The sequence below is a fragment of the Crocodylus porosus genome, unplaced genomic scaffold (assembly GCF_001723895.1).
Source record: "Crocodylus porosus isolate Cpor-Errol unplaced genomic scaffold, CroPor_comp1, whole genome shotgun sequence".
Taxonomy (NCBI): Eukaryota; Metazoa; Chordata; order Crocodylia; family Crocodylidae; genus Crocodylus; species Crocodylus porosus.
This window is the reverse complement of record NW_017728943.1, coordinates 118,005,376-118,017,757: the sequence shown is the minus strand read 5'-3', so window position 1 is coordinate 118,017,757 and position 12,382 is coordinate 118,005,376. Positions and strand designations below refer to the sequence as shown.

The 12,382-nt window shown below is 47.5% G+C and overlaps 1 long non-coding RNA gene across 1 annotated transcript; it reads right to left on the bottom strand.

The window, feature by feature from the left end:
* Positions 1-5,405: 5,405 nt before the first annotated feature.
* On the bottom strand, positions 5,406-7,827 carry LOC109319300. The gene is made up of 4 exons (XR_002103473.1): positions 7,713-7,827; positions 7,429-7,430; positions 7,131-7,141; positions 5,406-5,417 (listed from the first exon to the last, which is right to left on the bottom strand). It is a non-coding gene; the product is annotated as an uncharacterized LOC109319300 (long non-coding RNA).
* Between the last annotated feature and the right edge of the window lie 4,555 nt (positions 7,828-12,382).

Below are 12,382 nucleotides of genomic sequence, written 5' to 3'. Positions count from 1 at the left end.
CAGACCCCAAGCCACCCAATGCCTGCCCACCATCCCATAGTTTTAAAAAACCAACCCCCATGGGCACTTACCAGCAGTTGGAGCTTCTGTCTGGCTGACTGAGGCCCTGCCCACAAACTGTCCTGTGCTGCCACAAAGCTCTCCCACCCCTGGTTCTAAGGTGAGTAGAGGCTTTTTATCTTATGTTTTCTGTTTTTTTCTGTTGTTTTTTTTTAAGTGATGGTGCCTGGGGTTGGGCGGGGCAGCTATTGGGGGGATCTGGAGAAGTGGGGGATGGGGTTGGGAGGGGCAGCAATTGGGAGGCTGTGGTGGCACATGTGGGCCTTGTGGGGGGGTGGTAGCCCCTGCAGGGACCATTTGACCCTTGTTGGGGCACTGTAGCCCCTGTTAGGAAGCCATAGCCCCTGCAGGAGCCATTTGGCCCTTGTTGAGGGGCCATAGCCCTTGCAGGGGCCACGTGGCCCCTGTTGGGGGGCCATAGCCTCCCAACAGCCAGTGCTTTAACACTGTAGATACATTAATAAAACATTGCCCAACTGATTGCTGTCTCTCTGTCTCACGCTTTCTCTCTTTCTCTTTATAGTGGTCTTTTGTTTTACTTCTGGAGGAACATGGATTTTGAGGTATTTTACAGAGTGACTTGGGGATTTTTTTAATCATGGTTTTTTCAGTTTTCCAATAGGGAACACCAGAATTCCTGCTAGGGAGGCCAGTTGCAGGACCCTGCCTGCTCAGAGCTGGCACCTTAGAACTAGCTGACTGTGGCTGACATCCTGGCCAAATGGGGCCAGGAGGACATGCTTTGACAGCTCAAAGCAGGCCACCACACCCAGAACATCTTCCAAGTGATAGCTACCCAGATGGCTAGGCAGGGGGCACACATGGCAGTAGTACTATACAGTGGCCAACCCTGCAGCCATAGCCCACTGGCAGCTGGCCCAGAGGGGCAGATGCCTCATCCCAGTCTGGCAGGTGTGCAGCAGGTCACAGCCAGGTGTGCAGCCCCCACTGCCAGACTGCTGCAGTGGGTAAAAGGTGTAAGGAACTCTCAGAGCTGCATCAGCAGTCTGGCTGGCACAAGAGGTAGTATTCCCAGGTACCAATTGTCTGGAGCCCAGAAATGCCTGTCTATTTGTATCCTTCAAATATTGTGGTCTCTAAGGCCCACCTGGCTAACTAATAGCCCCTACTGTCTACTGTGTGGGGCCAATGGGTGAAAGATACAACAGAATTCTTGGGACAAAAAAGGCAAAAAACTGGATAGGAGTGTCATGTGGGTCAAAGGGTCAAAATGTGAAAATAAATGCACCTAAGGGGGACACCAAGCAGAGCCTCCTGGGCCACACCCACTGGTCCTCAAAGGCATCCAAGGAGCCAGTGGACACCGCTGACTGGTGCTCCACCTGGAGACGTGCATGGACAAGCAAGAGTAAAGCAGCCCTGCAGTCTCTAGGCACCTTCCTGGACAGAGCATCCTTCCTGGTCAAATACAGGGCCCACTTGGCCAGGGCCAGGAGGAGGTTGACCAGGAGGTCCTGGGACTTGGTGAGGCCATGGATGGAGTGATCAAAAACAAAAAGGTGGGGGGTGAAATTCAACCAGAACCTCAAGAGGTGGAAGTGGAGGGGCTGCAGCCTGGTGCACTTGAGGGTCACATGTGCCAGGGTCTCCCTCTGCCCGCAGAAGGGGTGGGAGACTGGGGTGTCCATGAAGCTCACCACATACATGCCTGTGGAGACAGTTCCATGGAGTAGCCACAAGACGGGCTCATGGGTTGAGGGTGGACTCAGCCTCTGGGGTGCTCCAGCTATGCCCTCGCCAAGCAGGTCCCACAACTTGTTGTCTGGGTGGGACACAAGGGTGGCATGATGGACAGTGCAGCACATGAGCATGTAGAGGTGACAGTGATGGACGGTGGAAAAGCGGACCAGTTTGGTGTCCTCCAGCCAGTTCAGGTGGTGAAGCAGGGAGTGCTGTGGAGCCAGGCGAGGTGCCAGACCCTGACAAAATCTGGTGGGCTGGAGAACATGGGGCGGGGCAGTGACTGCCATTGCACAGGCAAAGGAATCAGGAGGTAGGGCAGATTTCACCTCCTGGACCAGACAGCAGGATCCACCCACTCCTGCATATTGTAGTCCCTGAGGTCTTCATTGAGAGTTGCGATCTTAAATGACCTCATGGCTGGGGGGATGGAGTAGACACAGGGATTTCATGTATCTGAATGCCTGGTGTGGGGCCCACTAATTCAGAGGGCATCTATGAAACTGCAGCCCTGCCTATAGATCTGGGCATTGCAGCTTTTGGGCCCCTTGCCTTCCCCCCGCCAACTCCCTCACAATGGTAAGGATGCTGTCAAAATTTCCCCAGTGGTCCAAGGCTAGCTGTACCTTGCTGGCAGACTGGTGGGTATAGTCATGGTCAAGAAATTCAAGTAGTTTATCCCTGGGGACCATTGGGACCAATAGGTCTGTAGGCTCCATGGAGCCTGCTGGTTCTCGGGCATCCTCCTTCTGGTTCTGGAGCTCAGAGGGCTCTTCTTGCACCATCTGAACCCCTCAGTTTGCTAAGACCCTGGACTCTGGTTGGGATTGGGAGAGCTCTGAAGCCCTCTGGGACAGGGGTGGGGGTGGGGGTCCTTCACAAAATGGTGGGGTAGAGCAGGAGTCCTGGGGCATCTGTGCAGGGTTGCTGATGAGATCAGCCCATTGAGTAGGGAACCCTACCGTGACCTTATCTGGTGCTAGACTATGGGGCAGGCTACAGGTGAGGGTTTCCTGGGAGGGAGAGAGAAGAGACCCACAAGGCATTGGGGTGGCTCTGATGTCTGCCTTGAGGTCCTGGAAAAGGGGAACTCCTCCCTCAGAACTCACTGGGGTGAGCCCCAGGGCATCTGTATCCCCTAGATCAGAGGGAGCAGGCTCTGCCACCAGGCCTTCCTTTGGGCAGGCTTCAGTCTCAGTGCCCATGGTTTCAGGGGGTAGGCCTTGGTCAGCAGAATGAAGGGCTTCCCCCAAGGGCTCCTGTTTGGAACTATCTAGCAGCCTCAAAACCTCCTCCATGAGGATCACCTGTTTGATCTTTCCCGGGGGTGGGGTGTCAGGCACAGCTGGGGCAGCCCCTGGAGGCTGGTCCACTCCTTCCCCCTGTGTGGTGGTCTTTGGAGGGAGAGAGGAGTCCTCCACGTCAGAGGGCTCCAGCTGTGCCTGAGCCTTCCTCTTGCCTTTACTCCCAGAGAGGACATGCACCCACTTAGCCATGGGGTGGTCCTCAGGTGGACAGGCTTCAGCAAGAGAAGCTGAGGGTTGGGGGAGTGGGGCAGCCACGATGGGGGTATGACTAGGGGCAGGGGGGCCCTGCTTCCTGTCTCCCCCCCAGTTGCTGGTGCCCTCCCTGGAACTCCACTAGACTTGGTTGGGGGACGGAGTCCCTTGACATCACGGGTGGGCTTGTAGTTGTGGCTGGGGTACCAGGGGGCTTGAGGGGGGTGGGACACTGGTGGTAGGGGTACCCCTTTTCCCAGTGGGACCCACAGATGCCCTTCCCACCTGGTCCATGGGGCACTCATGTTGCAAGTGCTTCTCCACCCCTGGAGGAGGTTGGTTGGACTCTTCCTCCAGGTTGGAGACTGCAGGGGCATGCATCCCCTTGGGGGCTTGGCTGGGATCCACCCCCATAGTGGGGGCATCTGCCCCTGCAGAAGGTTCCTGCCCTGTCATTATTTCACACGATGGCAGGGAAGACAATAAAGAAAAACATAATATCCCATGGGGCTGGTGAATCTAGAAGGGGCAGGGTGGGGTTGTGGGGCAGAAGGGGGCTAGGGAGGAAGGTGGCTGAAGCTTACTGAGCCACAGCCCCACAAGGAAAAAACAAACAAACAACCCCCACAGGAGGCATCTGCTTTGAGAATGTTGGGAGGAAGGGGAAACACGCACACAAAGGCTGGGGAAACTCAAACTGACTTACTCAGCCACACAACAAACACCAGGTCAGGGGAAGTGGACTTCAGGACTTATCACACAAGAGCAAAAACACACAGGGAAGGCTTTTGAGGCAGGTGTAACAGATGGCTGGAGCAGCAGAGGGGCTTTGATTGTGGAAGATCTGTCCAGAAGCCCTTCAGGCCTCCAGCCAGTCACTCAGCAATAGGCAGGAAGACAAATCAGGATCAGATGCAGTGAGGTAGCTGTGAGGGAGGGTATGAGCAGTCAGTCAATTAGGAAGTGATCCAGTGCAGGTGTGGTGTCAGGTGGTGAAGCAAGGAATCTCCCTTTCTCCTGAGAGGGGGCAGCAGCAAGCCATCCAGTTCAGCCACTCAGGGTGTGCTACTGGTGAAAGTGGAGATGAAGGTGGCCTGCCAAGGCAGCTGGGGCAGGTAAGGTTCCATTAGGCTTCAGCAGTGATGGTGGGGGGGGCCCCAGCAGCACAGGCTCCCTCCCCAGGCTGACTCCCGACTGTGGCTTGGTGGTGGGGTGGGCAGCAGGCGGGGAACAGGGGTGCAGAAGCTGGAATGCAGTGCTGGGGTGTGGTGCAGTGCAGTGCAGTGCAGTGCAGTGGGCCCCTCCCTGAGGGGGGTAGCAGTGTGCAGCAGAGGACCTCCCCCGGAGGGGGCAGCAGCCACCAAAGGCAGGAAGGGATGCGGCCAACTTACTCCGAAAGCTCTGAGACAAAGCCAGGAGCTAATAGTAGCCAAAGGCAGGAAAGGGCCTGGCCATCTTCTCTCCAGAAGCTCCTGAGACCAAGCTTACAGCAACCAGCCACAGCAGCAGCAGCCTAGCACAGGAAGGGGCATGGCTGACTTGCTCTCAGGAGCTTCTGGGGGAGGAGCATCTGGGAGGGAGTAGCTCTGAGATGCTTGCTAGGGCAGCTTTTTGTATTGCTGGGGCCAGGCCAGGGCATATTTTGTATTGCTGGGGACAGCACAGGTGCTGGCCCCGAGCTCCAGCTACCCCTGGCTGCAGATCCAGGCGGAACCAGGTAGGGTTATTTTGCCCCAAGTGGCACAATTTGCTCCACAACAAAGTGCATGTTTGAGCATGCATGCTGAGGCAAAAAGCCCCGCCTCAACTTTGCATTGCTTCTATTTGAGCTGCTGCAAGTGCATGTCCTTGCATGTGCGGACATGCCCAAGGGGGGTGGGGGAGATTCTTTAGGGGGAAGAGTGTAGGTAAGAGAATAGAGTTTACCTTCTCAATGGATTCCCAAACACTGATGAGATGAGTAGTCACAATCTTTTCCACAGGCTCCATAAAACCATCAGTGCTAAAGAAAGTAGTTGGAGCAAATGCTGTGAGGTGAGCCCTATGAAGTTTCCTAATTTCCCAGCTCCTGTTCATGATTGTACTTTTTCTCTGTGAAAAGATATAATTAAGACCTCTGTGTCCTATATGTGGATTTTAACATGCTGTCACATGAATCTATTTCCTAGATTATAGAATCTTGATGTATTTACTTGCACTATGACATTTTATATTCTGCTTTTGGGAGCTGTCTATACTCTTGCGATACTTCATAAAGTAATGGGAAGCTCTAACAACAGTGGATGATTTATGCATTCAATAACTCTAGTCCTTGTTGTAAGAGGATTATTATGGCCCACAAAGTAGGACTAATGAAACATACAGCCACTAGGTTTGTTGACCTTTCTGCTGCTGAGCAACACTCACAGAACATTAGCTCACCATTAATTTCTTGTTTAATCCATGGTGACTAAAAAGGAGTGAAATTGCTGAATTCATTGTAAAAATCCCCATGAAAAACAGATCAGATGCTTACTTAACTATGAATTCCTACTGAGATAAGAGAATCTTTTTATACAATATTCTTTTAGTACTGAAAAATAGAAAGGACTGAAGTATATTCAAAATTTTAGAATCATCATCATGCATTACATTGATATTAAAAAGTCACATTTCTGTCAGTTGTTTAAGGCCCAATCCAGAACTCACTGAACTCTTTCCAAGGAGAAAAAGAGCTAAAATGTTACACAGCAAGGGTGACAATCTATTTTTGTTTTTGTCATCTAAGGCCACATCCATACGTGCAGTTTGCAGGAACGCAAACCTCAGCAAGCAGTAGCAAAAAAAAATCCTGGGAAAAAAGTGGGGCAAAGCATGCCAAGGTAGTGTGCACTAGGACAAATGTGTGGATGGGGGAGCATCTCTGTGTGCTGTAGAGCCCCGATGCTGAGGCACACGGAGACAGGGTAGCAGCCAGCTCAGGGTTTACTATTAGCTACACTGTAACAGAATGCTAAATATATTCATTGCAAAATATAGGAAGAATCACCTTCATGAAAAAGTAGATTGTGCTATGTATGTGCTAAAGAAGGAGGCTAGGAAATTGCTGCTCAGTGGTTGGACAGTTGTATTGGGAAATCAGGGGCATGCAGGTGTGTGCCTGTGTGCCCCAGCTGCAATTGCACATGCAACTACCTGGTTGTACATAGTTGTCCGTGTGTGCGGCTGTGTACCCAGGAATAGAATTCTAACCTGTGCATTAGTGATATTTTTGTATTCAGATGACCAGAGATGCTAGGTAGATTACCAAATCTGGATACTTAGACAACCCCAAAAGGAATAGACTATCGTGCCTAATGTTCTGATGCCAGGGTGATATAAATTTTGTAAGCACCAAGAACAGGTTACAGATAAAGGAGGTATGGTATGTTTAAAGGCAAAGCACTAGCATAAATGAATGTTGAAGTTGCAAACCTAAGTATTGGTTGGAATATTATGAGAATTTTTCATGCTTAAATTAAGGTTGTAAATATTCACTGATGGCTGTAATAATTGAAATAGGAATAAAGGTGATTTGATAAATTAGTGGGTAAATAAAAGTTGTGACAACTACCCTTTTAAGGGAATTGGAGGCTGAACATTAACCTCATGCATCATATGAGCTGCAAGGAGGAAGACTGTCCAAAAGGACAATGCAATATAAAATTTCATACTCACTTCCTCCCCCCGCACTGCAGTCGGGTGTGGGGATGGAAAGCCAGGCCAGCTGGACTCACTCCCACCTTCCCCACCCTGGGATCAGGTGCAGAGGAAGAGATTTACCCCAGCTGGGCTCACTCCCTCATCCCATGTTGTGATCACGTCTGGGGGCAGAGAGTCATGACTCTCCACCCTCCCACACACTCAATTGCAGCACCCCCCACCAGATCACAGCACTGGTGTGGGGAACGGAGCCCATGCTCTTCCCCTGCACTGTTAGTGGCTTCTGGCAGCGGGAGACAGGGAGAGCCAGGGCTGCGCTTCCGGCTGGTGCTGAGAGCATAGCCCTGGTTCTTCTGTCTCTCACTGGTGGCTTCAAAACTCAAAATGTTTTGAAAGTTTTGTTCTGAGGCTGTCTCGAAGCCCTTCATTTCAATTCTATCTCATTGTTTTGAGCTCAAAATTAGTCAAAACAGTGTCAAATCAAAACAACTGGTGACATTCGCATGGCCCTACTTTACTGTATTTTGTGTTTCATAGATTCCATAGACATTAGAGCTGGAAGGGACCTCAGAAGATGTAGTCCAGCCCCCCTTTGTTTCAGTGTGCAAAAGGTTAACAAAGAAAACAAACAGAAATGATTACAACACTACCCTGGTTTCACTAAGTATTTGGGGAAACTTAGCTCAAGCTTAACCAATACAATTCAGGTTCAGTAATCTATGCCTAGAGAGAAAAGAGAAAAGAGAGAGAGACCGAGAGCTGGGATCTCACCAGTCCAAAGCACTCAGGTTCCAATGCTGACAAGTAAAGTTCTTAGCACAGTCCTTGAAGGGCGATGATCTGTTGCTTCCAGCTTCTTGGGAACAACAGTGGATGGTGTCAGAGAGACTTCTCCTTTTGAAGCACGCTTTGCTGCTTTTTTTTACAGATTTTTATACCCTAAGTTCAGCTTCTTCAAAGCATTTTTTTTAATAGTGTAAATAATTGTCTTTTCTATTGACAAGAGGTTATCTGGTTTGGAACATCTCAAGAAACTGACTAACAACCAGGAAAAACACAAGTTTTTAAGGCGTAACCAGACACTTAGGAGCCAGCTTGAAATTCCTATGGATAGCAGATATACTGGATAGGATACCTCATTGTTTCCTCAGAAACCATAGATAGCTTGCAGCATCAGGGTTTTGGATTTTTACCTGTTGTGAACAAGCCTCAGCTTAGCATGGCTTTTCATAACTTTTGTGTGGAGGGCTTCCACTGGTCATCCTGGGAAAAGTATGACAACACTTGTGGTCAGGGCTCCAACAGGCTGGATGCTGTGATGAACCCTTAACCGTTGTTCAAATGCTACCCATACCCCCTCTGACTCGGTCTCTTTGACTCAGCATTTCCTAACCCGGCAATTGAGTTTTAGTCAATCAAGTTTAAATAGGACTCCCATTGTAGGACTGGGGAATGTATGGCCTGAGATGTCTATTAAACTTTACTTCTGCTTAGAGGTGTGTGTGGTGTGTGTCAGGGGGAGTTCTTTGTAAATCCAGATTAGAATTGGTCTGATTAATGCTGAGCTGGGTGTGTAAATGTGGGTTGATTAGCATTTGGAGCACAGATTCCCCATCATGCAGTGCTCCCCTGCTTCTCTGATTCCAGAATTCACTGTGGTCTTTGCTTCGGGCTTTCTGTTCTCCATCTTTCATGTAAATGAATGGTCATCTGGTTCCATCTTGGATGCTAATTAGACCTAAGGCAGTTGCTCCCTTATCTGGAGGGCTTTAGGTGCATCTCCCATTGCATGGTATTTTCATTGTCTTTCATAATTAGTTCTTGCTCAGGTAGAGGAGAGGAGGGGGTGGGATTCTTTGTGAGTCAGACAGGCTGCGTCTTGTGCCAGGGTTCCCCAAGAAAATGGAGCTGAGAGGTAACATAAGTACTTAAAGAACCTAGGGTTTTAGTTAGTGTTATAGAAGTTTTAGGTATTATTGGTATTACTACCAATCAAAATTATGTTTTATATGGGCAACTCCTTCTCGTGTTTTATGGCTTAAGCTGTGCTTCAAGTTCTCTGATTCCTCCTCCCCTCTTCCCTGTTCTCTTTGTAATATACTAGCATGGTTGTTGTCTTTTTCATTTAAACTGCAATTATTAGGTACAGAATACTCTACCTTTTTTAACACTGTTTCTGCAAGTATTTTGCCTGTAAATAATGAAGAATTCATACTCTCTCTCATCTCTTTTGTATGAGCTGGGTGCAGTTCTTACTGAAGTTAATCAAAAATTTCTGTTGACCTTAGTGGTAGCTGGATTATAGGAATGATAGGAAAGTAAGGCTGGAAGGAACCACATGGGGTTATGTAGGCTTCTTGCACATGTGGAAGAAACCCCCCAAAATGGTGCTTTATGTTAAACTCAGCGTGCTCCTGTGCCAAGCCCATTGCATGCTCAGAGAGGCAGTGCTTTGGTTGCACTTGGCTTTCCCAACTATTATATTTTCCCTAGGCCCTTGGGTTTCAGGGACAGGGGTACTCACTCAGGCCTCCATGCCACTGGGGTTCTGTCCTCAGGTCATCATTCAGTAGAGACTGGTGGGATGATAAACAGCTTCATCTTTATTAGCAAACAGAATTCTGCAACACACACACTCCATCTTGCAGGGAGAACCACCTACCACCACCAAATCCACATGGCCCCAGGGGGAGGGAGAAACTGGACCGTTCCACCACAAGGCCCTTAAAGGTACATTCCATATACCACACCAACATCTGTAGTGATCAGGCATGTTAGTTGGGTTTCTTTGGCACTTTTATAATAGCTAAAAATGTCAAAAAAGTCCCACTGAAATGTCCCGATCTATACAGATGCTGCAGAGCCTGGTCAAAGTACCGTGCTGCTGCTTCCGGTAGAACACATTTCCCCTCCCCCACATCTATCAGTGTCCCTAGCCTACCCTCTTGTGTCTGATTTTACCATCCCAGCCAAACACTTTAGATTAAAGTGTTTCTAATCTATTTTAAAAAATTTCTAGGGATAGAGATTCCACAACTTCTCTAGGTAGCTAGGTCCAATGCTTGACCATCCTTATAGTGAGATAGTTCCTCCTAACCTCTAACCTAAAATTTCTCTGCTGCAGCTTGAAGTCAGTGTTCCTAGTCCTGCATGCCACAAAGAAAAAGCTCATCTGTATTCTCTCTCTAATCATGCTTTAGGTATTTGAACACTGTTATCAAATCTCCTTTGAGTCCTCTCTTCTCTAGACTAAATAATCCTAGTTCCTTCAGCTTTTGCTCATAAGTCTTGCCTCTCAATCTCCTAATTATTTTTGTCCCTCTATGTTGGATGCATTCCAATCTGTCCATATCCTTCTTGAAGTGTAGAGCCCAAAACTGGACACAGTACTCCAGGTGAATGTGTCATGTGTAAAAACACTCTTACTTCTCAGCTACTGTAACTCACACTAGCGTCAAGGAAATCAGTGGAGTATGCCAATTTACACCAACTAAGAATCAAGGCCTGGACAATGCCCACTTCACTTTAATTAGTTAGAGGAGTTTAGCACCTCACAGGCTGATCCTTTCATGAGTCCATGGGTTAAAACCTACAGAAACAGATCATCATCTAATATGAATTGTTACAGGACCACTATTGTAGCTCCAGTGAGGCCAAAGGGAATTCACACTAGCTGAGGTTCTACCCCTAAAAAGTTGAAGAGATGGCATAAAAGGGCTAATTAGTTCCACCAAATATATTAAGGTCTAAGGAATGCCACTAATTTTTGCTCTGATCTGGGAATCACATGTTTGGGTAAGGACTGGTAAAGGAAAATGCTCTAATGACCTTTATTTTTACAAGAGGTCAGGAAAGAGTTATTAAATTGCTGTTAGGTAATCTCTTTGCACAGCAAGGCAGGGAAATATTTGCTGAGACTATGTGGTAGGCATTGGGCAGAGAATATTTTGGATTCATGAAAGTGGAAATGAATCTAGCTAAAATATTTACCTTGTTCATAGTTTGAAGTGGTCAGGTGAAAACAAAAGGTCTGTATATGACATTTGAAGATACCTCTAGGCAATACTAAATATAGGCAAGAATGCACCTTTGGGGAAAAAAGTCTTGACACTGACACTAACATTACTTTTAGAATTTACTTCAGAGTCTCAAGGCCATGCCTAATCTGAGTGGTTTGCATTAACAGAATAAAGGAATGAGCCTGAGCTGTCTCAGCATAGCAGTTCATGCACAACACAGAGTGCCTTTACTGTCAAGGAGGATTGTGGGATTGACCAGAAAAATATAAACTCTTTCAATTAGTCCATATCACTGAAATAGTAAATTAATGGGGTGCCACATTATTAGTGACCTCAGGTTATTTAGATCTTGAATGAGAGAAGTCCTTTCCTTCAACTCTTTTTCTATGTTTGATACTGACAGGTATCATCTTTCCAGGTAACGCTGACTTGGAGGTTAAGAAAAATCCAAGATTTTAAAGAAAACGTATTGACTGTCAGAGCTGGCAAAGGTCCTATTAGCATAGTAACTTATTTATCCTTAAAACACTACTCTTATGGGGAGAAGTACACTGATCCCCAAGAAGTCTAAGACAGAGAAGGTATTTAAATGCATCTCCCTTGAATCCCAGGCTAGCACCAAAATCAGTAGACTCTTCAGTACATACTAGGATTGAATGTAGCTGCTCAGAATTATTGCACAGGCTTGAGATGGAAGGCTTACTTTGCAGCTGAGGACGTTTCCACACTATGCAATGCTGCAGCTCAACAGATCCATTGCCTTTACAGTCTCTTTATGCCCCAAAACTACTGCAGAAAACTCATAAGCATGGAGAAGTGTCTACATGTTTATTATTATCAGTTATGCTTGAAATCACTTCTGTGGATTTCTTCTATGAAAACATCCCTCCAAAAATTAATGATTCTTGCATGTATATTGCCCTCCTTCACTCTGCTGAAAACTTTGAAAGAGCCATTTCCTGTTTAAGGTGAAAAAAATTATGTCCTTAAATTAATGTTAGTGATGATAGGAACATGGAGCTTGAAGGGATCTGATGAAGCCTTCCAGTCTAGCTCCAGGATCACCCCCTGACTAAGCCAGCCCAGCCAGGGGTCTGTCTAAACTGTTCTTAAAAATTTCCAGTCTGGAATATATATTCTACAACCTCTCTAGGTTGCCTGTTCCAATACTTGACCACCATCATAGACATAAAGTTCTGGTGTAGTTTGAGGCCATTACTCCTAGTCCTGTCCCCTGTGGCCACAGAGAAAAGTCTAGCTCCATCATTTTTATAATTGCTCTTCAACTACTTGAAGACCGTTATCAAACAGTACCCTTCCCCTCACCCCACATCCTGCCCAGTGTTCCTTTCTTTAGGCTAAATAATCCTAAACTAAATTATTCTACCTTTTAGTCATACTAAATTATTCCACCTTTCCCTC